This window comes from Schistocerca cancellata, chromosome 4 (assembly GCF_023864275.1).
Source record: "Schistocerca cancellata isolate TAMUIC-IGC-003103 chromosome 4, iqSchCanc2.1, whole genome shotgun sequence".
Taxonomy (NCBI): Eukaryota; Metazoa; Arthropoda; class Insecta; order Orthoptera; family Acrididae; genus Schistocerca; species Schistocerca cancellata.
The window spans coordinates 599,985,524-600,009,480 of NC_064629.1; the positions used below are offsets into that span (position 1 = coordinate 599,985,524).

The following is a 23,957-nucleotide window of genomic DNA, read 5'->3' on the forward strand; positions in this document are numbered from 1 at the left end:
AACCTATGGAACATTTTTGATGTTTGGTTTGTGGGGCGCTAGACTGCGGGGACATCAGCGACCGTACAAAGCCCAAATTTTTACACAGCCCAATTTTTGTATACTGTCTAGTCTAACCACTGTCACGAATATGTGATGATGAGGAAATTATGAGGACGACACAAACACCCTGTGCCCGGGCAGAGAAAATCCTCCAACCCGGCCGGGAATCGAACCCGGTACCCTGTGATCCAGAAGTAGCAACGCTAGCCACAAGACCACGAACCGCGGACATGGAACATTTTTGTTCTACACAGTTATCCTCTGGTCTGTTACTTAAAAATGAACAGTATATATATTAAAATTGGAACTGTCGCTGTTTAATTTAGGTTTTATTCCAAAATTGTTTATTTGTAACGTGAAACAGGGGGATGTCGTAATATGAATTTAAAAAAAATACATGTTTACATCTAGTGCCGGAACACACAGTACCCTCAAAAAGAGGTAAAATAAAAAAAAATCGCAAAACAAAAAATCCACCAATACTTCGTCGAATTTATACAAAACATATTTTTGTTAATCATAAACCACTTTTACATTTATCAATAAAATAATAACAAGGAAGTCTTACGTTTGCTCGTGATTAAGAACGTTCTATCGAGTACAAAAAACAACAATAAATATACAGATTTTTTAATGTTTGTGCACCTAAACTGTACTTGCATCAGAAGTAACTGCATTGGTTACATAAAAGTTACACGATCAACTAATTTTTGTTACTTGTGAACAGCAACTTATATTATTAAGGATATAAAATACACAATGTACTAGCAATGAATGATGTGCGGTTGTAATTAGTTGCAAAACAACCAAACAACCAACCAAACAAACAAAGAGAAGTCGTCGACTCTCAGTTTCTCTCTTACACATTAATTATGTTTCGTTCTCTACAAATGCTACCAGTACTACCGGAGATCCTACCATTTACTACGATATTTATCTAGTATACCACAAATAACGAACCGTATTTTTGGTAGAGTGCAACTCTTATTTAGCATAATAGAATACGAGAGCCCTATTGCAGGTAAACACAGGGTTCAGTAAAACCATTGTATCAAAGTACCCTCCACATGCATAATGAGCTCGATAAAAGTGATTAAGAAATCATTAGAAACATGAAACGTAGTCGCAAAAATGAGTGATTGTGTAACGAATGAAGTTGCGTAGCAACCAAGGTACTGCCAGGAAACCAGAATTTAGAGATTTTTCCGCAAGCCACGAGGGTATCAGTTAGCCGATGATGCATCGAATTTATTTATGTGATGGTGTTAGTAAGTTTGCTTCACTAACATTTAGTAAACTGATCGACAGGCTAGATGAGTTTCATCTGTTTACCGACTTCGTGTAAAAACAAAATTTTACTTTCGAATCACTGAACCCTTCAAATTTAGCTCTTTTGGTTCCGGTCAGCTTTTGTTTATCACTATGCTTGGACATAGTATTAAGGTGTGATTCTCTGTTTCCTTTCGTAGCAACCTTATAGCTGGCAGGTCTTTTCATCCCTCAGAACCTTGCTCGGAACATCCATACCCAAAGCGTACAGCGCAATCTATACATATATGTATTATAAATTAAGGCTCCCGTCACGTTTTATCTGTTTGTATGTGAAGGCTAATCTCAGATACTACTGTCGATATTTGGATACGTTTTCACTAGTAGACAGACTGTTTCACGAGGAGGTTTTGTGTATATAACTTAATACCGCTGCACCAGACAAGTCGTCCGGCCGTAGCTATTTGGTGGTACCTATGCGAAGCCTGGATGGACCGCTAGTCGTACTTTATAATTTATCCATCACTACTCCAATTTTGCAGACTCAGAGAGGAGTATCTGATGTTGACTGCTACGATAATCAGCAATCATTTTAAACATTCCGTTTAATAACCACAATCATTGTTGCTGTTATAGCCGTGTAATTACTGATTCCATTCTAAACGTTCACTGAATCTAAATTTTCCGATCTGTTTGTCACAAAGAGCACCAAGATGCTAAGCTGTTCCATGGATTCTCCCTGCTCCAGATTATTTTCGCATTAACACAATTTCACTGTAATTCGTATCACCGTCGTATGTACTAAACACAGTGAGTGCCACAGTAGAGAGGTTATAAGTTTAGATTTTCCTCTGTTACCTTAGTTCGATGAAAAATTTATACACGATGTTCTCAACGATTTTTCCTGAAGAATTCGGCTATTTTTGGTGGAATTAATTGTTTTTAAAGCTTCAATAGTATATTCTAATACTGGAGCGTATGTACTCGTTTCTATTTGCAGAATTTAGTTGACTAATATACTTTCGCAAATGTGTTTCAAAATTTAATTCCAATACAGTGATTTAGATACAGAATTTTCTACTTCTATTAATCCCTGACAGCATCTTGAATTCTTAATCTCTAACTTCCTAGTGAAAGAATGAGTCTTGAAAACAAACCATAAATTAAGCGCCTTCGTTGTTTCATTCAATATCGATGTCAGTCTGGGTAAGGCTAACAAAAATTTCGCGTTAAAAGTCCTTGAAATTTATTGGTGTTTCGCGAAATTAAGTATAAGTGGACGCTGTTCTACTCTATACCAGAGGGCACGAATACTGACAATCCACTGTTGCGACACACCTCTACTACTAGCCAACGGTGTGCAAAGTTGTCGTTCTAAAAACTGGGCACTGACACAATACTATTGATGTGATTATTTTCAGTTGTATACCGAGGTGACGAATGCTATGTGATGCCTTCGAATAGCGCGTTGGGCCTCCTTTTGCAAGGAGTACTGCAGCAGGTTGACGTGGCATGGACAACAAGACGTTTGAAGTCCTCAGCAGATATTCGAGCCATGCTGCGAAATTGTTGCCAGTGCAGGATGTTGTGCACGAACTGACCTTTCGATTATGTCCCATAAATGTTCGATGGGGTCCATGTCGGGCAATGTGGGTGACCAAATCATTCGCTCGAACTGTCCAGAATGTTCTTCAAACCAACTGCGAATAACTGTGGCCCGGTGACATGACATCGTTGTTTGGGAAAACGAAGTCCCTGCACCACTGCAAATGGTCTCCATGTATCCGAAAATCCCCATGTTCAGTCAATTATCGATTCAGTTCGACCACAGGACCAAGTCCACTCCATGTAAACACATTCCACACTATTATGGTATCACCAGCAACTTGCACAGTGACTTGTTGAACACTTGGGAACATGGTTTCGTGGGGTCTGTGTCACTCTCGAACCCAGCCATCAGCTCTTACCAAATGAAATCGAGAATTATCTGACCAAGCCACGATTTTCCGGTCGTCTAGGGTCCAATCGATATGGCTCAGGAGAGGCACTGCAGGCCATATTGTGCTGTTAGCAAAGGCACTCGTGTCGGTCGCCTGCTGCCACAGCCAATTAAGGCAAAATTTCGCCGCACTGTCGTAACGAACGCGTTCATCGTACGTCCCACATTGATTTCTGCTATTATTTCAAGCAGTGTTGTAAGTCCGTTAGCACTGACAACTCTACACAAACGCTACTGCTCTCCGTCATTAAGTGAAAGCCGTTGGCCACTGGTTCTCTGTGATAAGAGCTAATACCTGAAATATGGTATTATCAGCACACTCTTGACTCTATGGACCTCTGAATATCGAATTCCCTAACGATTTCCGAAATGGAAGGTCCCATGTGTCCAGCTCCAACTACCATTCCACATTCAAAGTCTGTTAACTCTCGTGACTACTTTTCACATGAATCAGCTGAGTACAAGTGACAGCTCCGCTTTTTTTCCGTTTATTGTCATTTCATGCTTCAGCTGAGGCGGGCCAGCAGCGGCCTACATACACCGCTCTTCGGCCAAGAGGCACAACATATAGACATAGAAGACAGAGAAACATAAAAAGCATGGTAAAGACATGATGAACATTTCACAATACATTAGAAGTCGTTCGACAGAAGGCACTGTACATAAAGCGTGTCACCAGTTGAACAGACGAAGGCATCCAGTTGGAGATGCGAACGTAGGAGAACACTGATGAAAACACTGTAGCACAGAACGGAGAAACACTGGTGACGATCATCGGCAAAGCACTCTCAAACACACTGATGAAGGGTGGGGGGGGGGGTGCCTCCAGGTGGAAGGGAGAGGTAGGGGGTTGGGAAGGAGGGGGTTGGAGCCAGTGGGAGAAAGAAGGGAGAATGGGGGGAGGATAGAGGGGTGGGGTTGGGAGCCCAGGGAGGGGGGTGGAAGCGGGAGACGTGGGAGAGAGGAGGGGGGAAAATGAAGGTGAGGAGGGAGAGATGGAGCCCTGGGGGAAAAGGGGGGAGGGGAGAGTCAGAGCTGGTAGAAGGCGTAGATGGATGGAACAAGGACATCATCAGGGAGGGGGAGTTGGCAGAAGCCACCTTGGGCAAGGATATGCAGGATCTGAAGATGGAGAGCAGGTGAGATGTAAGAATACAGGCACGGCAGCGGGCTGGGATGGGCGAGGATGGGAGAGACAAGCAGGTGTGGGTGATCGAGCTTGCAGGAGGTGTAAAGGATCTGTATCCGTTCGAGGAAAAGGAGAAGGTGCGGAAGCAAGTCGTACAGGATCCAAGTGGGGGATGGGAGACCGATGCGATAGGCGAGGCGAAGCACGTGGCGTTCAAAGATTTGAAGGGACTTATTGTAGGTGGGAGGGGCGGAAATCCAGGCGGGATCAGCATAGCAGAGGATGGAGCACATGAGAGATTTATAAGCGTGGAGGACGACAGCTCCGCCAATACACTACTGCCATTTGTATATGTGTAAATCGCTATCCTCTGAATTTTGTCACCTCAGTGTATATGACGCAATAGAAGCTCCAAATCTACAAATGAAGGCACAAAACAGTTATTTTTCAGCAAGAAAACGTACATTATTCGGACTCGCCGAGTAAAGAGTTATTTCATCTGACAGTTGATTAAAAAAATGCCACAGTTGTGGATCAGTTACGGTTAGACGTTCGGCTTCTCTTCTTGACACACACACACACACACACACACACACACACACACACACACACACACACACACACACACACACATATATATATATATATATATATATATATATATATATATATATATTATTTGATCAAAGACATCCTAACACCAACGTGCAATGTGGAAACGACCACTAGATGTCACGAGAGGCGGACGCACCGGTATAGAAGGAGGTGGAAATACAATATCGACATTTCTGCACTATTAAAGCGGCGCAAGTCGATAGCTGGTGATGTGATTTTCAGTTGTAAATGAAAATGAACAACCACATCTATGCCAAGACTAGGCAGACATCACGTACTGACAGCGACCGTTGAGTATTGCGGAGGGTTGTTGTAAAAAAGAGCATGTAATTAGCGGAAGGAATCGGTCAGGACTTTGAAACTGCTGCCAGCAGTCCAGCTACCATAGTTACTGTGCGAAGGGGTTAACATTTCTGTAGTCAGTGCTACGCTACTTTTCAGCGGATGTAAAGAGCGATAGCGCTGGACAATGGATAACTAGAAACGGGTGCTCTGAACTGATTAATCACGCTATACCCTGTAACGATTCCGATGGAAGGTTTGGCTTTGGCGAATTCCTAGAGAACTTTGCTTCGCTTCATGTGTAGTGCCAACAGAGGAATAAGAATCAGGTAGTTTTACGATGTAGGTGCGTTTATCGTGATTAGGGATGGTTCCATTACTGAGCTTAAGAAAACGCTAAATATTAAAGATACGAACACATTTTACAGCCTACAGGAGAGGAACCGTTCGGAAACAATGACTTCTCGTATCAGCATGAAATGCACCCTGTTATAAAGCAGCTTATGTGAGGCAATAGTATGTGGACAATAACATTTCTGAAATGTACTGGCCTGCGTGGAGTCACGATCTGAACCCAGTGTAGCACCTCTGGGACGAGTTAAATGTCCACTTCCGGTGCAAGCGTCCAACATTACTCACTACCTTCTCTAGTTTCAGCTTTTAAAACCAAGAGAGGTGACGCAGAGGTTAGCACACTAGACTCGTACTCGAGAGGACGATGGTTCAAATCCGCGTCCTACCATCCAGATCTAGTTTTTCCACGATTTCTCTAAATCGCTCCAGGCAAATGCCGGGATATTTACTTTAAAACAGCATGGCCGATATCCTTTCCCATCCTTAGAGCAATCCGAACTTGTGCTCCGTCGCTGGCGTTAAACCATAATCTTCCTTCTTCCCTTCGGCTGTTGCGGAAGACTTTGCTGCCATTCCTCCTCAGACATTCAGACACCTCAGTTGAAGTGTGCCGCACAGAGTTGAAGTTGTCGTAAGGGCGAACGGGAGACACATCTTATGTTAATATTAACTGATAGGTCAGTCAGTGCCGTTCCAGACGTCACAGTTGGTGCAAACATGTCCGTTTCCTGTCTCAGGATATGTCACGTGGCTGTACCATCTTGCACGGCCTAGTGAACTATACACTGAAGCAACAAAAGTCATGGGATAGCGATATGCACATATACAGATGGCAGTAGTATCGCTTACACAAGGTATAATAGGGCAGTGTATTGACGGAGCTGTCATTTGTACTCAGGTGATTCGTGTGAACAGGTTTCCCACGCGATTATGGCCGCACGACAGGAATTAAGAGACTTTGAACGCGGAATGGTAGTTGGAGCTAGACGCATGTCACATTCCATTTCTGAAAGCGTTAGGAAACTCAATATTCCGAGATCCGCAGTTCGAAGAGTGTGCCGAGAATACCAAATTTCAGGCGTTACTTCTCACCACGAACAATGCAATGGCCAACGGCCTTCACTTAACGACCGAGAGCATCGGCATTTGCTTAGAGTTGTCAGTGCTAACAGACAAGCAATACTGCTTGAAATAACAGCAGAAATCAATGTGGGACGTACGAAGAACGTATCTGTTAGGACAGTGCGCCGAAATTTGTCGTTAATGGGCTATGGCAGCAGGCGACCGACACGAGTGCCTTTGCTAACAGCACGACATCGCCTGCAGTGCCTCTCCTGGGCCGTATCGCTTGGACCCTAGACGCTCGGAAAACCGTGGCTTGGTCAGATAATTCTCGATTTCATTTGGTAAGAGCTGATGGCTGGGTCCGAGTGTGACGCAAGTCCCACGAAGCCAAGGACCCAAGTTGTCAACAAGGCGCTGTGCGAACTCCGTAATGATGTGGGTTGTGCTTACATAGACTGGACTGAGTTCTCTGGTCCGGTTGAAACGATCATTGACTGGATGTGATTATGATCGGCTACTTGGAGACAATTTGCAGACACTCACGGACTTCGTGCTCCCAAACAACGATGGAACTGTTATAGGCGACAATGCGCCATGTCAGTGGGCGACAGTTGTTCGCAATAGGTTTGAAGAACATTCTGGACAAGTAGAGTAAATGATTTGGCCACTCAGATCGCCCAACATGAATAGCATCTAACATTTACGCTACATAATCGAGAGGCCAGTTAGTGCAGAAAATCCTGCATCGGCAACACTTTCGCAGTTATGACCGGCTGTAGAGGCAGCACTGTGTATTTCTGCAGGGGCTTCCAACGACATGTTGCGTCCATGCCACGTCCAGTTCCTGCACTACGCCAGGCAAAAAGTAGTCCGACGCGGTATTAGGAGGTATCTAATGACGTTTGTCCTCCATTTCAGTTAGGCTCGATGCCCAACTGGGTTTAGCCATTGTTGCTGCCAGGAGGGGCACCTTTGTGTATTAATTTTCGCTCCGACAAATTTAATCATGTATTCCAACTACTATAGCGTTTACGCATAATTAGTAAATCCGTTGATCTTTGTTCGATTTTCTGATGCTCTGTTCCTCAACAATGGTAGCAGTGCCTTTCTAAGGATATCTACGATTGCATTCGTTATTGTTGTACAGCGCCAGTACCTGGCGTCGTGGTACGGGTTGTCATCGGGCAATACGAGCACCTCTATCACAACTGCACTAAAATAATGTTCTAGAGCTCCACCTTTCGGGATATCATTAGTGAAGAAGTATTTGAAATTATAAGGCTCGATCAAAAAGTTTCCGTCTGAGGGCGTTGCTACATGTGCATCTTGACGCGACTCCGATCCGTGTGTATAAGCACCGACATGTAGGCAAGGTATTAGTGTGGCATTCGTGCTTTCCCACGTGCGTGCCACAAATACTGAAACGTGAACTGTGGTGCCGTTATTGCCAAATCCCTCGAAATAAGACCAAAGGGCTGCTATTATTTTCTTCGCTACCGAAGCACGAACAACGGTAGATGTCCGTCGGAGAATGAAGAATGTGTATGCGGCAGCATGTCTGTCGAAAACTAACGTTGTGAAATGGTGCGACAAGGGGTGCTGCTTCTTCATGACAACGTACGTCCGCATATCACAAATGTCGTACCGTAGAAGTTATGCCTCAAGTGGAAGACACTCGAGCATCCGCCATATAATCTTGATCTCTCTCTACGCGATTATCACGCCTTCTGCCCCTTAAAAAATGTCCTAAAGTGTCGACGAATCCTGTCAGATGTGGATGTGCAGCAGGCAGTTACGGACTTCTTCAGGCAGCTAGACAGTTTTACCAAACGGGTATCTTCCACCTGGTGCGTAGGTGGGACGATTGGCTCAATATTCACCACGATTTTGCCTGACCGGCATACTGATTCTGGACTGTTCGGCCTTAGAACGGAAACTTTTTGTTCCCCCTTATATATCCCGAGAAGTTCAAAAATGGTTCAAATGGCTCTGAGCACAATGGGACTTAACATCTGAGGTCATCAGTCCCCTAGACTTAGAACTACTTAAACCTAACTAACCTAAGGACATCAACACATCCATGCCCGAGGCAGGATTCGAACCTGCGACCGTAGCAGCAGCACGGTTCCGGACTGAAGCGCCTAGAACCACTCGGCCACAGCGGCCGGCTTTCTGAGAATTCGTCAACAATCTTGACATCGGTTTGGCACTACCGACTGTGGTATACACTGGTTCAAGCATTAGGGAGGAGATGAGCTAGATTTCTCTCCGGCCATCCAGATTTAGATTCTCTTAGATTTTGCAGAATTGTTTTAGGCGAATGCCAGTTTGGTGCCTTTGACAACAACAGGGCCGATTTCCTTCCGCGTCTCTTGGAATGCGAGCTTATGGTCCGAATCTAAAGATCTAGTTGTCGACGCGAAGTCAAAACTTAACCTTTCTTCTCTTTTACACGAGACGTTATAGCCTATAGTATCTTGATAAGAGGGTTGTGCGACCATGAGGGGTAACATGGTCCCCTGATGATAACGGTGATTCAGTGTTTGACAATATAAAGAAACCAAAAAAGTCTATGATCGCAACAATTTGTTTTATTCAGTGACCGGTTTCGATCGTTATGATCATCTTCGTGATGACCTACAAAAGAATGTTCATACCCCTGAGTAAGAACTTCATTGAAAGTTAACAACTCTAGAAATAGTAACGTTGATTCATATTATACGAGAAACGTATATTAAACAACATACTTGTCCCATAGAAGTTGATAAAAGATGCAAATAAAATATATAGCCATGATTAGCATCGTCGCATAGTATAAAAACATGATAAAATTGTAATGAACACTCATGACCCGTGGTGCAGGGTACCCGTCAACAGACCTTGCTTAAAGCTGCAGAACAGGCAGCTGAGGGGGCTTCACCGCAATGTGTCGCTGACCATAAGCACTGTTTACAGTGACCTGTTACAAAGCAAGAAATATGATAAATCAACCAAAGTAGGATACGTTAAAAATTTAGTTAAAAAAGAGCTAGAGCTTAAACATGGGTCTACAGTAAACTGTTCGTTAAAATTATTTGCGCGAGCTTTCGTCACCGGCCGTTGTGGCCGAGCGGCTCTAGGCGCTTCAGTCCGGAACCGCGCTGCTGCTACGGTCGCAGATTCGAATCCTACCTGGGGCATGGATGTGTGTGATGTCCTTAGGTTAGTTATGTTTAGGTAGTTCTAAGTCTAGGGGATGATGACCTCAGATGTTAAGTCCCATAGTGCTTAGAGCCATTTGAACCATTTGAGTTTTTGTCTACATAGTAAGCTACTCACCGAGCTTTAGTGCAGTTCTCCAGGTCGGTAAGCAGCCTCTTCCATATCCGATGTCGCTTACAAAAGCAATTTATAAAGCTGTCCCGGTGTTCTCTGGATGATATCATGATGCTGGAAGAAATTTTCAGTGACAATGTTTTCCCAATGAAGGGAAGAGGATCGGTCGCTTAATGTTCCTCGTTATCCAACTCTGCTTCAATATCTTCTGTTAAATTCAAATTCTCTCTTCGTTATAGTATGAGAGAGACCATGTGGTACTAATGACAGTGATCCGTTCGTCAGGTGAAGACACTATGATCGGCGTCCCTATTGGAGTTTTGGGAATGAAGTATGCTATGTGCTAGGATGAGTTTCGCCCTCTCCCTCTACTCTCATTATGATCATCAACAGAATCGGGCCGTACATTCCACATTCACCGTCTCCTACAATAAGGATACTCACATGTAACACTTCATTATACGTGGGTGGCAACCAGCGATGAAGAACCTTCACTTTCAACCTTACCTTGGTGCGCAATGCAGCGTTTCTACGTTGGCACCAGTGCTCGCTGACTTTCAGCGAGCGACTGTCATTGATCCGAATAACAATTTCATATATAGACTGCTCTTCAAATTTTCAGTCTCAAGTCCATCGCAATGTCTTAGCAGCACCCGGAGAAACCAGAGAGGAAATCACACAGAATATTTTGATTTTATAGCAGTGTCATCCAGCAGCAAAGTCTAGAATAATAAAAAAATAATAATTACGGTGCAATAGCCTTCAAGTTATCACACAATTCATGGAGCGTATTCCTCTTAGAAATACAGCAAAAACGTTATTTTGGCGTATTACCCTTTATGAGTGTTGTAGTTGTGTGGGAACAGGTGTAAGAGTTTGAAAAATCGAGTTACAGTTCCGAACTGATGACTCGAACTGACGAGTGAAATTTTGGCATTGAGAGAACGGAGAACTCAGTAGTTCTAAATTTCGTTGCGTATTCGAGTACCACAGGAGAGAACAACGGTTCCCGTTTAACGCTGTGGATCAGCTCGTATTGGCATCACTCGAGACCAGTTGTTGCTTGTTCTCATTTATCGGATATGTATTCGTTTCCGTTTCTTCTAGCTGCCCCTTCAACAGGTACATTGGTATTTCCCATTTGTTATATTAAAACAGAACATTGCAGTTAAAGGTGTGTTAAAAGAACAGTATTAGATCATGCGTAATTTATTTTTAAGCTAACGTAATCGTTTCGATTTTGGCTGGGAATTTTTCCATTAATTTTCAGAAATTATTATGAAAACATGAAAAGATTAAATATTTTGAAATCAAGTTATGATAAAAATACTAAAATCACATAATTTACTAAAATTTTAATAACTATGATTAATAAAAATTGGAAAGCACTTTCAAATGTTTTATGAAATAATTTGCCTAAAAGTAAGAAATGAACTAGATTAGAGAAACATTTGACGCACCTTGAATAACGCTTGAATTCATTTACAGCAAATGACACTGTTGTAACTGACAATTTGAAAGTTTCTGCAACACAACTTTTATTTATGTGAGTCTACATGGAAATGACTGAATAACAACGAAAATACACAATCACAAAGCCAGTAAGAATTTCCTACTAGAGGCAACAAAAGATAACTTCTAAGTTACCCACAAGCGTCCGTGATAACACACATACACTTAATGCCAAGTCCTGTTCCGATGGCGAAGATGAAGTCTTCGGTGGAGACGTCCTTGAGGACGGTATTCAGCGTGAACTGACGTCCGGTGTTTTTTTTTTTTTTTTGTTCCTTTATTGGATTGCGATTCCCCCCGAAGGGGGCGGGCTATCAGCAGCTTAGTACGCCGCTCTTCAGCCTACAGAATTTTTAAAACATAAGAAGATAAGAAACAATAAGAGCAGGTGATAAAACGGTGACTTAAATTTTAAAACGGCGGAAAATTGTGGAAAGTTAAAACATAAAACAAATGGTGGGCGATGATAATAAAATACACAGGAAGCAGACAGGGAAAATAGTAGACAGACAATTAAAAACACGGCGACAGTCTGCATTCTGTTCGCAAGAGATATAAAAATCACACCCTGCGACAGTATGATGTCCGATCGCAACACTTCGGAAAAGACGCACAACACTTAACAATCACTGGAAACACTGCACTAAAAAGTCGACACGAAGATGACACACCACAGACAAGGGCAGATGGGGGGACCTGGACAGATGAGGGGGAAGAAAAGGGAGGGAGGAGAAGAAAAGACGTCCGGTATTTTTTTTTCCTTTATTGTAATTTTAATCACCTCGTACAGGCGGGCTGGCAGCAGCATATTACACTGCTCTTCAGCCTTAAGTGGAACAATAACATGACATATAGGTGATACAGACAATACAATAAAAACGGCGGGCAAAAAATGGAGATACAAAAAAACAATAAACATGAAGCCGTTCACGCTGGACGCGAAAAAACAGTAAAACTTGGTGACACGGCGCAGAGAACACGGATGACGGCGACGGCACACGTCAACAGTGGAGGCGTGACGGTGACAGAACACTAAACACAAATCGAGGCACACACACGACACACATATGGCGATGATCTCCGGCGCGCGAAAGTCCACTAAGCGTGTACGAGTCCGGGGACCTGCCAAGAGTGGTGGAGGAGGAGGAGGAGGAGGAGGAGGAGGAGGAGGGGAATGGGAGAGGGGAGAGAAGAGATGCCATGGGCAGAGGTGAGAGGGGGAGGGAGGAAGGGGGAGGGGAAGCCCGGGGGAAGAAGGGAGGAGGAAGGGAGGAGAGGAAAGAGAAGGGAAGGGAAGGGAGGGAGGGAGGGTGCCTAAAGGAAAGGACACAGGAAGCGAGGGGGGAGGATCAAAGTTGATAGGAGGGGTAGATGGAGGGGAGGAGGACATCATCAGGGAGGGGGAGCTGGCGGAAGCCACCTTGGGAGAGGGTAAGGAGGGTGGAGAGATGGAGACCGGGTGGGACGTGGGAATACAGGCGCGGCAGCTGGTGGGGGTGGGAGAGGATCGGGGATACGAGCGGGTGAGGAGGATCAAGTTTGCGGGAGGTGACGTCCGATACTGGTTCTAGCCTTTAAATAGTACTGGCCAGCCAATCAGATGTTGGTGTAGTAATACTTCCTGGAGGCCATCTGTGACTCCCTCTGCAGGAAGTAGTACGCGGAATGTGTTTCCAAAACAGCCGACGTTCACCATTGCTTACGCCTTGGGCATAGACAACCTTGTCCTTTGTGATATTAGATGTGTTGCCAGCCCGCAGGGGCTACCTTGGCGACGGTGTAACAGACGCTGCACTGTCTAGATAAGCCACCAGACAAATATCCTCCAGTAATCTAAGTTAAACAATGAACTTCAAATTCTCAATCAGCACCTCAGTTTCCGTACATGATTTCGAGTGTCATTCAAAGGCGATACTAATGTTTCTCTAATCTATTTTAGTTCTTACTTTTAGACAAATAATTTCACAAAACATTTCACCGTTTTTTTTTCAATTTATTCATTTCAGAATTATTTATTGGCAAGTGAATATCACATCAACTTGCAGAATAGATAGGCCTTGAAGAGAAGAGCATTTTGACGCTTATTTACATGGCTAGCAACAGCTGTTCCTGAAATATTTCAACTTTCCGTCTGATCACTAATTAAGTTTTTTTAACACCTTTTTTTAAAAAATTTGACCTCATCCTGTCAATTTGATACCTTACTTGTCCATTTCCGAATCTACGTTTGTCTACGAAAATTCGGACAAAAATCCATTATTTAATTTCTAGGGAGTTTTGTTTTAGCTCCTCTCAAACGTTTTACTAATAATGAAAAGGTAACTAGCTAATTGCCAAAATGCGATATGAGAGTATAACAAGCGAATAAACCAATTGTTTTACACTATAGTATCCTGGCAATCGTTTGAGAAAGATTACGTAGAAAAGAACAGTGCTTCACTATATTATTATTTTGCAAAAAGTGAAAAGTTATCCAAGAGAATTACCTTCGGAGATGTATTTAGTTTTCAGATGTGTATTAAATTCCTTTTGATGTTGGAGATTGCTTGATTGTGGTGATGTGTGTGTGTGCAGAGAGGGGCTGACCGCGCGGCGCCGCAGCCAGCGCCTGGTGCTCCACGGCCGACAGCCGACAGCCGACAGCGCCTTCTCGCAAGTGAGTCGCTCCACGCTACCACATAAGCATGCTTTTAATACCTTTCCACAATGATTGCTCGTTTTTCGTTTACTATTCACTTCCGTGCAGTTATTTTCTTCCTGTTTCCATACGAACACGTGTATTCCAAAATTAATCTTTCACTCTGCAGTGGAGTGTTCGCTTTTAGAAAGCTTCTTAGCAGATTAAAACTGCACGCAGAAACAGTAGCTGAAACCAGATCTCTGTCTTTCGCTGTCACCACTTTTTCCCCGAATGAATTATCGAGGATCAACTCTTTGGTTGTATCTAAACCGTACTCCGTGCAAGATATGTAGGAGAGACACTCCGGAATTTGGAAAGTGGTGGAAATGTGGTGGCAGTTAGTCTTTCAGTCTGAAAGCTAAATCTGCTCGAGAAAGGCCGAGATCTGGCTTCAACTCTTGGTGCGCCGCACAGTTTTAATCTGTCGGGACATGTTATCTGTATTTTCGTTTAATACTTCTAAGCTCCATTCATGAGACGGCGTGTCTTTCACTCTGTGCCAATTCTTTTTCTACACAAATTTATTTTTCACGTTCATCTCCACTTTACCTTTCGCATGTGTGCCGTTTAACAAATGGTTCAAATGGCTCTGAGCACTATGGGACTTGTCTTCTGAGGTCATCAGTCCCCTAGAACTTAGAACTACTTAAAACTAACTAACCTAACGACATCACACACATCCATGCCCGAGGCAGGATTCGAACCTGCGACCATAGCGGTCACGCGGTTTCAGACTGTAGCGCCTAGAACCGCTCGGCCACGCCGGCCTGCGCCGTTTAACATGCTTCGTTCTTCCACGGTATGCTGGCCACAATGCGGTCGATATGTTATAGCTTATGGATGTTCCACTCTTCGGTGTCGGTACTGCTTGAGAACACCCACTGTGGAAGGAGGGGGCCCATAACGACGCACTGAAAGTTTCAACTGGTCCAAAGCATACTCAATGGTTTCATGTCGGCAGATATCGCAGGCCAGTTGATTTCGGTTTGTTTCTTCGTCTTAGAAGACTATGTTCGGCCGATGGCCTTGCCGCAGCGGTAACATCGGTTCCAGTTAGATCACCGAAGTTAAGCGCTGTCGGGCTGGGCTAGCACTGGGATGGCGAGCGCTGTTGGCAAGCGGGGTGCACTCAGCCCTTGTGAGGCAAACTGAGGAGCTACTTGATTGAGATGTAGCGGCTCCAGTCTCGGAAACTGACATGCGGCCAGGAGAGTGGTGTGCTGATCACATGCCCTTCCATATCCGCATGCGGTGACACCTGAGAGTTGAGGATGACACGGCGACCGGTCGGTACCGTTGGGGCCTTCATGGCCTGTTTGGGCGGAGATAAGACGAATATGTTCACGAGGTGATGGTGGTCTGCCTCGTGCACTATCGTCTTGAAAGACGGAACCTTCACCGAAATGTCGACTGTAGGACTGGACTATAGGTTCAAGGATCCTGTACGAATGCTGCACGTCTTAAAATTATCCTCGACAGCGACAACAGCCGTATGAAAAAAGTGCACTACACCAACACAAATTATGACTGGCTCACATCCCTACTGTATCTGGGAATTGCGTGTCTGAGAGGTTCAAATGGTTCAAATCGCTCTGAGCACTATAGGACTTAACATCTTAGGTCATCAGTCCCCTATAACTTAGAACTACTTAAACGTAACTAACCTAAGGACATCACACACATCCATGCCCGAGGCAGGATTCGAACCTGCGACCGTAGCAGTCGCGCGGTTCCGGACTGAGCGCCTAGAACCGCGAGACCACCGCGGCCGGCTGTCTGAGAGGTGCATTGGCATCTGGACACCCCTACTCTCTTATATGGCGATCATCATGCGTCAGACAAATCGTGCAGAGAAGCGAACACGACACTATTGGTCTGCTTCACATTCCAGGTTTCAGCGCCCACATTCTTGGAGCACTGCAGTACTGGAGTCGTCAGTGGTGTGAGGGGGACGGTTGTTCGTAATGGATGACTAGATTTGAAAATCGTCACGTGGTAACGCTTGCGAAATGCGTGGGTCGACACGGTCTTCGTAGTTGGCTCAAGAAGGGCAGCAAGTAGTTCAGATGCATTCTGCTCATGGTACCTGTGAGCCATAACTTGTAGGAAGCGATCAGTTGGTGTCGTTGACAGTGGGCGACCACTACGAGGCAAATTTTCAGTAGCAGATCAATGTTCGATTGATGTCGTTGTGGTGTACGCCAGTTCGACGTCCAACTTACCGTAATGCACTAAAGTGACAACGTTCGTAGAATGTACATTCGAAATGATCGTTCGAGTCCTATTCACAGATAGAACAGTGTATCTAGGTCGCCATTATTATTGGAGATACACTGGGCTCTAAAAACTGAACTAAAAACTGAGACTGCGGCTTTACATTACACAGTTATCTGAGCGTGGCGATTTCCTATGGCCGAAATAGTATTCAGGAAGTGGTTTCTGACGTTAATAATAAAAAACAACAACAAGCCATGCAAATCATGTGGGAGGTGACAAATTTCTATTGAGCAGTTTATGAAAGATTTGTAATCACATTTGCTAGAAATAAATTCCAATATAAAACTAGAAACCTTCATCTTCCAAGGCAAAATATATAGCCTGATGTGAAACAATTGACGGTTTTAAATTTTTGCCTTTGGAAAATTCTCAGAAATCATTACATGGATATTTCATAATCATACAGCCTTTGTGCTTGTACATCCTTAAAGTTATGATATGTACAAAGCTAAGTTAACAGCTGGTGCGCGTCTTCACATTACACTGCGGTGGAAAAAGTCATGGGACAGCAACATGCATATATACAGATGGCGGTAGCATCTCGTACATAGGTGTGAATGGGCAATGCATTGACGGAGATGTCATTTGAACTTAGATGATCCATGCGGAAAGGCTGCCGAAGTGAATATGGCCTCAAACGGGAATTGAAAGACTTTGAACCCGGAATGGTAGTTGGAGCTACATGCATGGGACATTCCATTTCGGAAATCGTTAGGGAATTCGTTATCACGAGATCCGCAGTGTCAAGACTGTGCCAAGAATTCACCACGGACGACGCAGTGGCCGACCGCTGTCACTTAGCGACCGAGAGCAAGGTGTTTGCGTAAAGTTGTCACTGCTAACAGATAAGCTGCACTGCGTGGTATAACTGCAGAAATCAATGTGCAACGGACGACGAACATATCCTTTAGGACAGTGTGGCAAAATCTGGCGTTAATGGACTACGGCAGCAGACGACCAACGCGAGTGCTTTAGCTAATAGCACGATATCGCCTGCAGTGCCTCTTCTGAGCTCGTGACTCCATTGGTTGACCCTGGACAACTGGAAAGCTGTGGCCTTGGGTCAGATGAGTCCCGATTTCAGTTGGTAAGAGATGATGGTAACTTTCGAGTGTGGCGCAGGGCCCACGAAGCCATGGTCCGAAGTCGTCAACAAGGCACTTTGAAAGCTGGTCGTGGCTCCATAATTGTGTGGTCTGTATTTGCGTGGGATGGACTGGGTCCTCTGGTCCAACTGAACAGATCATTAGCTGGGAATTGGTATGTTCGGATACCTGGAAACTATTTGCAACCGTTCATGGACTTCATGTTCCCAAATAACGACGGAATTTTTATGGACGACAATGTGTCATGGCCGGCCGGTGTGGCCGAACGGTTCTAGGCGCTTCAGTCTGGAACCGCGTGACCACTACGGACGCAGGTTCGAATCCTGCCTCGGGCATGGATGTGTGTGATGTCCCTAGGTTAGTTAGGTTTAAGTAGTTCGTAGTCCTAGGGGACTGATGACCTCAGACGTTAAGTCTCATAGTGCTCAGAGCCATTTGAACCTTTTAACCAATGTGCCATGTCAGAGGGCCACAATCGCTCACGATTGTTTTTCAGGACCTTCTGGACAATTCGAGGGAATTATTTGGCTGCCGAGATCGCGCGACATGAACCCAACGAACATTCATCGGACATAATTGAGAGGTCAGTTCGTGAACAAAATCCTGCAACGAAAATACTTTCGCGCTTATGGACGGCTGTAGAGGCAGCATGGTAGTATTTCTGCGTGGACTTCCAACAACTTGAGTCCATGCCATGTTGAGTTGCTGCGCTATGTCGGGCAAAAGGAGGTCCGACACGACATTAGGAGCTATCCCTTGACTTCTGTCACCTCATTCTATGTGCCATCCCATGTTTAGCATGGGATGACGATTTGTATCATATTCAAATGCAGTTTTTCATAAAGGGGTGAGTACAGGATGTCCAGCGAAGGAGTCCCTGCTTTCGAAGTTAAATATCTCGAAAAATAAGGGCGATAGACGAGTACAACAACTACGGTAAGCTGTAAGAATTTCATACAGAAGTTTCGACATAGAAAAAATCGTTTAAGCAATTGCCAGAGAGATACTTCCAAGCGCTAAAAAAACAGGCATCATTCCGCATGCGCGATTATGATGACGTAGAAACCCGTGTTTGGTATTTTCTCTGCTTAAAGGCTTCGCGTCCCGTTTCTGGTTCAAAATGGCTCTGAGCACTATGCGACTTAACTTCTGAGGTCATCAGTCGCCTAGAAGTTAGAACTAATTAAACCTAACTAACCTAAGGACACCACACACATCCATGCCCGAGGCAGGATTCGAACCTGCGACCGCAGCAGTCCCGCGCTTCCGGACTGAGCGCCTAGAACCGCTAGACCACCGCGGCCGGCCCCGTTTCTGGTTTGATATCTGCACGTAGTAGTGGTTCAACAGCTGTTATGCTAAATCTGTCTGCCACGTCTCTAAGATGAGAATGCGCTGTAGTGGAAGCAGCTTCCCGTTTGCCCCCGGATGATACTATAATGGCTAGAGTTCCTGAATTTTTCACTTAACTCCTCTGTCACATGACACCGCACATTACAATGTTCCATAAATTCAATGTCGCTATACTGTGGCTCCATATTCTCGAAATAATTTTCGTTTTTCTGTCTTCTGGTACGATGCAACAAATCCAACTACTCGTCACTCGACAGAAAATCCGATTCCGATTTGCTAAACATCTGGAGTAAATGGCACTAATAAGCTTCATGTTTCAGTCAACTGCAGTTGTGCAAGTGAAGGAGATTTTATAGGAATATGCTTACTTTACCTAACAATTAATGATGAATCGTAAACATGAATTAGCCGAACACGGGAACTGTAACAGGTTCCAAGAGATTGAAGAACCCTCAACAAACAAAACACGAGGAACGTGGAATCCACCCCTGCCTTACCGAAGACAGCTCTGCGCATGCGCGAATCTGGCAACTTGAGAGCGCCAGAAAATTTTTTCCGGCTAGTCTGACTGCTTCTTCTCACTGGTTATACAGCAAACAGCCACACCCTGAGCAGCCAGACGCGAGAGAAGGTTATGCTTATACGCGATTTCATCCCTGCGCATGGGCATGAGCCCGCTGACAGGTGCTTGAACTAAATTAGTAGTGCTCCGCCCCTCAGAGGCATCAGGCTCGCTTGGATGAGCAGTCACGAGGAGGAGGTGCGCGCGCAGATTAGCTACGCGGAGGGCGTGGCAGATCGCCGTCCGGTGGCGCATGCGCCGTTGGCGGAATCACGTGACCACCCACTGATCACGATTCACGCTACGGCAGTGGACAGGTGGGCACGGCTATGGATATTGTCACAACAACGCTATATGTTCCACTCCCTGAATTCGAAGACGAGAGTACCTCCGCCCCTAAGCCTCGCAGAAAAAGTCCAGGTAACAAGAGAAGGGCACCTGTCACGAACTGCGCCGTTCGAAGCTCGCCGAAAGGCAAGATGGTGAAACTGAATGACGCTCCTGACGTCGACAGTTTCGTTCCGGCCTACAGAACTGTCAGAAGGATGCAGCTCACTACGTCACTGCCATCTGGCGTCACAGACACGTTGACGCGCCGGAAGAATTACTACATTCTCCTGCGCTACTCGTTCACCGGTCGTCCTCCCATCCGGTAAGCATACAAGGAACTGCAGCAGCTTCTGTGTAGTTGAACAAGGGCTATATATAGCGTGTAGGTGGCTGGGCATGACCTGTACAGGGTCACACTCTGCACTCCTGAAGATTATTGCTGAGTCACGCAGCAGTACATTCCTTCTACATACATACCTCCTCCCCACAAAGGTCCTAAAGACTGTCGTCTGTGACCTACCATTCAACATGGAAACAAATAATCTGCATCAAGAACTCGCCGACCTGGATTTCGACGTTGGGACAGCGAAGATGAAGGTGCCAGAATCGTGAAAAGATATGCCATTCTTCCTGCTCATTTGCTCTGACACAGTGGAGAACCGGAAGTTGCATGAGCTTAAGTGTATTACTGATGTCACCATGCAGACTGAAGATCTCCGTTCCAAGAGGGGATCAGTGCAATGTTTCCATTTCCATGGCATCAATCTCATCAGACGACACTGTTCAACGCCAAAGAAGTGCGTGAAATGTGCCAATAACCATGCTGGACGTGCCTGGACTCGTCCTTACACCCAGAAACCAAGATGTGGGCGGTCTATGGCGGCGATCATGTGGCCATCTGCCGCGGCTGCGACGTTTTTAAGCGCGCTACCGCTCGTGAGCGTGGTCAAATTCCTGGGCCACGTCCGAAGAAACCAGCAAAGACGCGACATGGTGTCACCTTCGCTGGGGCAGCCTCCAGGAGGACTTCTCCCCCTCTATCTGCGTCTGAAGATGGCGCTACTGCGCAACAGTCGCCTGTGAAACAACGTTGTCCTGCTTCTGCCACATCATCGTCTCGGCCAGGCTGCTTATCCAGCAGTCGCGGAGGTCGACGTACTGCCGACAGGCAGAAGACGCCTTCATCAGTCGAGTAGCGAAGCAGCTGCTGTCCCCCGTTCAAGAGCCAGGACTGCGCCTGCAGCTTCAAATGCCATCTTAATGGGCCTAATTGCGCAGCTCGTGGCCCTCGTGTCCAATGTGACGAAGTTGATTTGAGGTCCTGCTGCAGCAACTCACCGCTGCAATGCCGATAGCAGCACCTGCTGCTACCGACACCAAACACCCACAGACACATAGTGGGAAGTGTTAGAGGACTGGCTATTGTCGCGTAGAACGCCAACGCCGTGTACAGTTAAGCTGGCGAACTCTCAGTTTCTTCGTGAAGAAGCTTTTGACATTTTTTTAAACAGTGAGAAACATCTGTAGCGTGGTGTCGACGTCTGAGCGGCCGATGGCGGACAGAGTAACTGTACTGTTTGTCCGAAATGGAATTACTCATCATTCGATCAAATTCTCAATGATGGCGTCTCTGGAAGCCAATGTCGTCGTCCACACCTCGGTCGGCAAAACCACATTTGTCGCATTTTATGGACCACTGTCCCATCCTCTGGAACCAAGGGACATCAGTGCCCTGTTGTCCATGAGAGTTAAGGTCTTCGTTGCTCGAGATTTCAATTGCAAGCACATGGCCTGGCACCCCAGGTTCACCACTGCCTCAGGACGGTGCCTTCACACGTTCGCTAAATTTCATGATCCGATTATGGTGGGACCATATGACTCGATTGTGTTCCCTGCCAGCCGTCAATCAGACATCTTCAACTTCGCCATTGTCAGGGGTGTTCCACAGCAGATAACTCCAACTACACGGAATGCTCTGTTATCAGATTACTGCCCTGTGGTATTCAACGTTGATCTGGACGCCCTGTAGCAATCCAAGAGCGGAATATCGCTCGCTGACATTAATTGAGTCTGCTCCCAAGAAACCCTGGCAGACTCGCTCGCCACTTCCCCGCGCCCTGCAGACGTCGTGGACGCAGCGATACAACACTTTCCTCCAGCTGCCTCTAACGCAGCAAAACCGCCTTTACTGCGCACTGCACGGTATCGCTCCCGTCAGCTGCTGCTGGACATCCTAGCGCCTATAACGGAGAAAAATTGGGTGTACAGGGAACTGGAGGGAACGAAACATACAGCCACCATGCGTCTCCTGAACTAGATGCTTCGTTCAAATGGCTCTGAGCACTATGGGACTCAACAGCTTAGGTCATAAGTCCCCTAGAACTTAGAACTACTTAAACCTAACTAACCTAAGGACATCACACACACCCATGCCCGAGGCAGGATTCGAACCTGCGACCGTAGCAGTCCCGCGGTTCCGGACTGCAGCGCCAGAACCGCTAGACCACCGCGGCCGGCAGATGCTTCGTGATATTAAGATAGCCATCGGAAACCACCGTAACCAGGACTGAAGCAACAAGGTCACCACTCTCTGCCTTGGCTTTGTAGACAACGAAGCGTTTTCTCCGACGCACGCAATGCGTCCCTACTCTGCTGGTTGACGATCAGCCTGTCTGTGAACCGGGTGCAAAAGCGGACGCATTAGCCGACGTATTTGCAGCGTCTTTCACTCCAATAGAAGAAACCTGTAGACGCTGCACATGACATCTCGGTCGCAGACAGGCTTCCAAGCTATTTCAGGGTAAGAGGTGAGGACGACGCTACCGAAGACACGCCGGTCTGGGAGGTGACGTCTATCGTTCGCGACCTCAGCCCTAGGATGGCAGCGGCACCTTACGATGTATCTAACGCCTTTGTCAAAAACATACCGCCAGCGGCTGCTACTCATCCACCACTATCTTCAAGGAAGTACTTCCCAGTCTTGGAAGCACGCAGATATTGTGGCGATACTGAAGCTGCGGAAGGAACCTGCTTCACGGCCAATTAGTATTTTACCTGCGGTCCCCAAGGTGTTCGAGAGAGTCTATCTCCGGTGGCTGCAGTGCCACGTCAAGGCCAAAGACCTGTTTCCCGAGGAGCAGTCCGGTTTTCGCAGGAATCATTCGTCAGTTCATCAACTCCTCTGTCATGGGGAAGAAGCGTTTGACGCCCTTCAGAAACGAAAGTACTTCGACGCAGTGTTCCTGGACGTGTCGCGTGCTTACGATAGTGTATGGCACCGTTACCTCTTGATAAAACTGTTAGAACTTGGAGTACCGGCGCCACACCTGAGCAGTCCTAAAGCATCGACTGTACACCGACCAGCGCAGCGCCGCGAAATAGCATCAAGAAGGCGCTGACCCTCGAGGCAGCGGAAAGAGCGAGCAGTGCTACACCGCCAGGAAGACAGAGTTCAGCAACCCATGTCAACGCTGATTTAACCAGCCGCCCATCACTGGTAAGGCCCAATTCGGTCACAGTCTTCGAGAGCATCAGTGCTGAGTAATATGAAGACAATACGTAGCCTGCATTCAGTGAGTAGTAATAGTGGATAAATGTAATTGCACGTAGGAGGCACAAGAAGTTAATTATCTTTTCTTTTTCGAAATCAAGCCATTGCAACTTCTCTCCTTCCTCGTTTTTTGTAGGTGCTGACTCCCACAGTAGCCGACACAACAACACCTTCGTTTCAAACTCAAGGGCCGGACATTCCAAGTGAGAGCTGCAAATGGACTATCCCCCGTTTGAGGCATCAGTGCAGGAGCGCCACAGAGCTCTCTGTTCTGTGGCCACACCTGTACTCACGCTACACGTCAGAAGCCCTAAGATCGATCGCATGCATATTGCACTATACACAGATGATACGGTGCTCTTCGACAGAAGCTTGAACGCCCCTGTCATACGCCAAAGACTGCAGCTCGCCGTTGACACCGTTGTAGCCTGGGTTGTTAAGCGGCTTCTCAAATTCATCGGTGCTAAAACGCATTCCCTGTCGGTTGTCAGGCGAAACATCCCTGCAAGTCTGCTGC

The 23,957-nt window shown here is 46.0% G+C and overlaps 1 protein-coding gene across 5 annotated transcripts in view; it reads left to right on the forward strand.

Annotated features, from left to right (window-relative positions):
• The window catches only part of LOC126184543 (cAMP-regulated phosphoprotein 21), a 1,287,166-nt gene that overhangs the window by 767,251 nt on the left and 495,958 nt on the right, over positions 1-23,957 (forward strand). For all 5 annotated transcript variants that reach the window (XM_049926953.1, XM_049926952.1, XM_049926954.1 and 2 more), the window contains exon 7: positions 14,157-14,238. The gene's annotated coding sequence lies outside the window, so the exon portion shown is untranslated. The remainder of the gene's footprint in view (positions 1-14,156; positions 14,239-23,957) is intronic.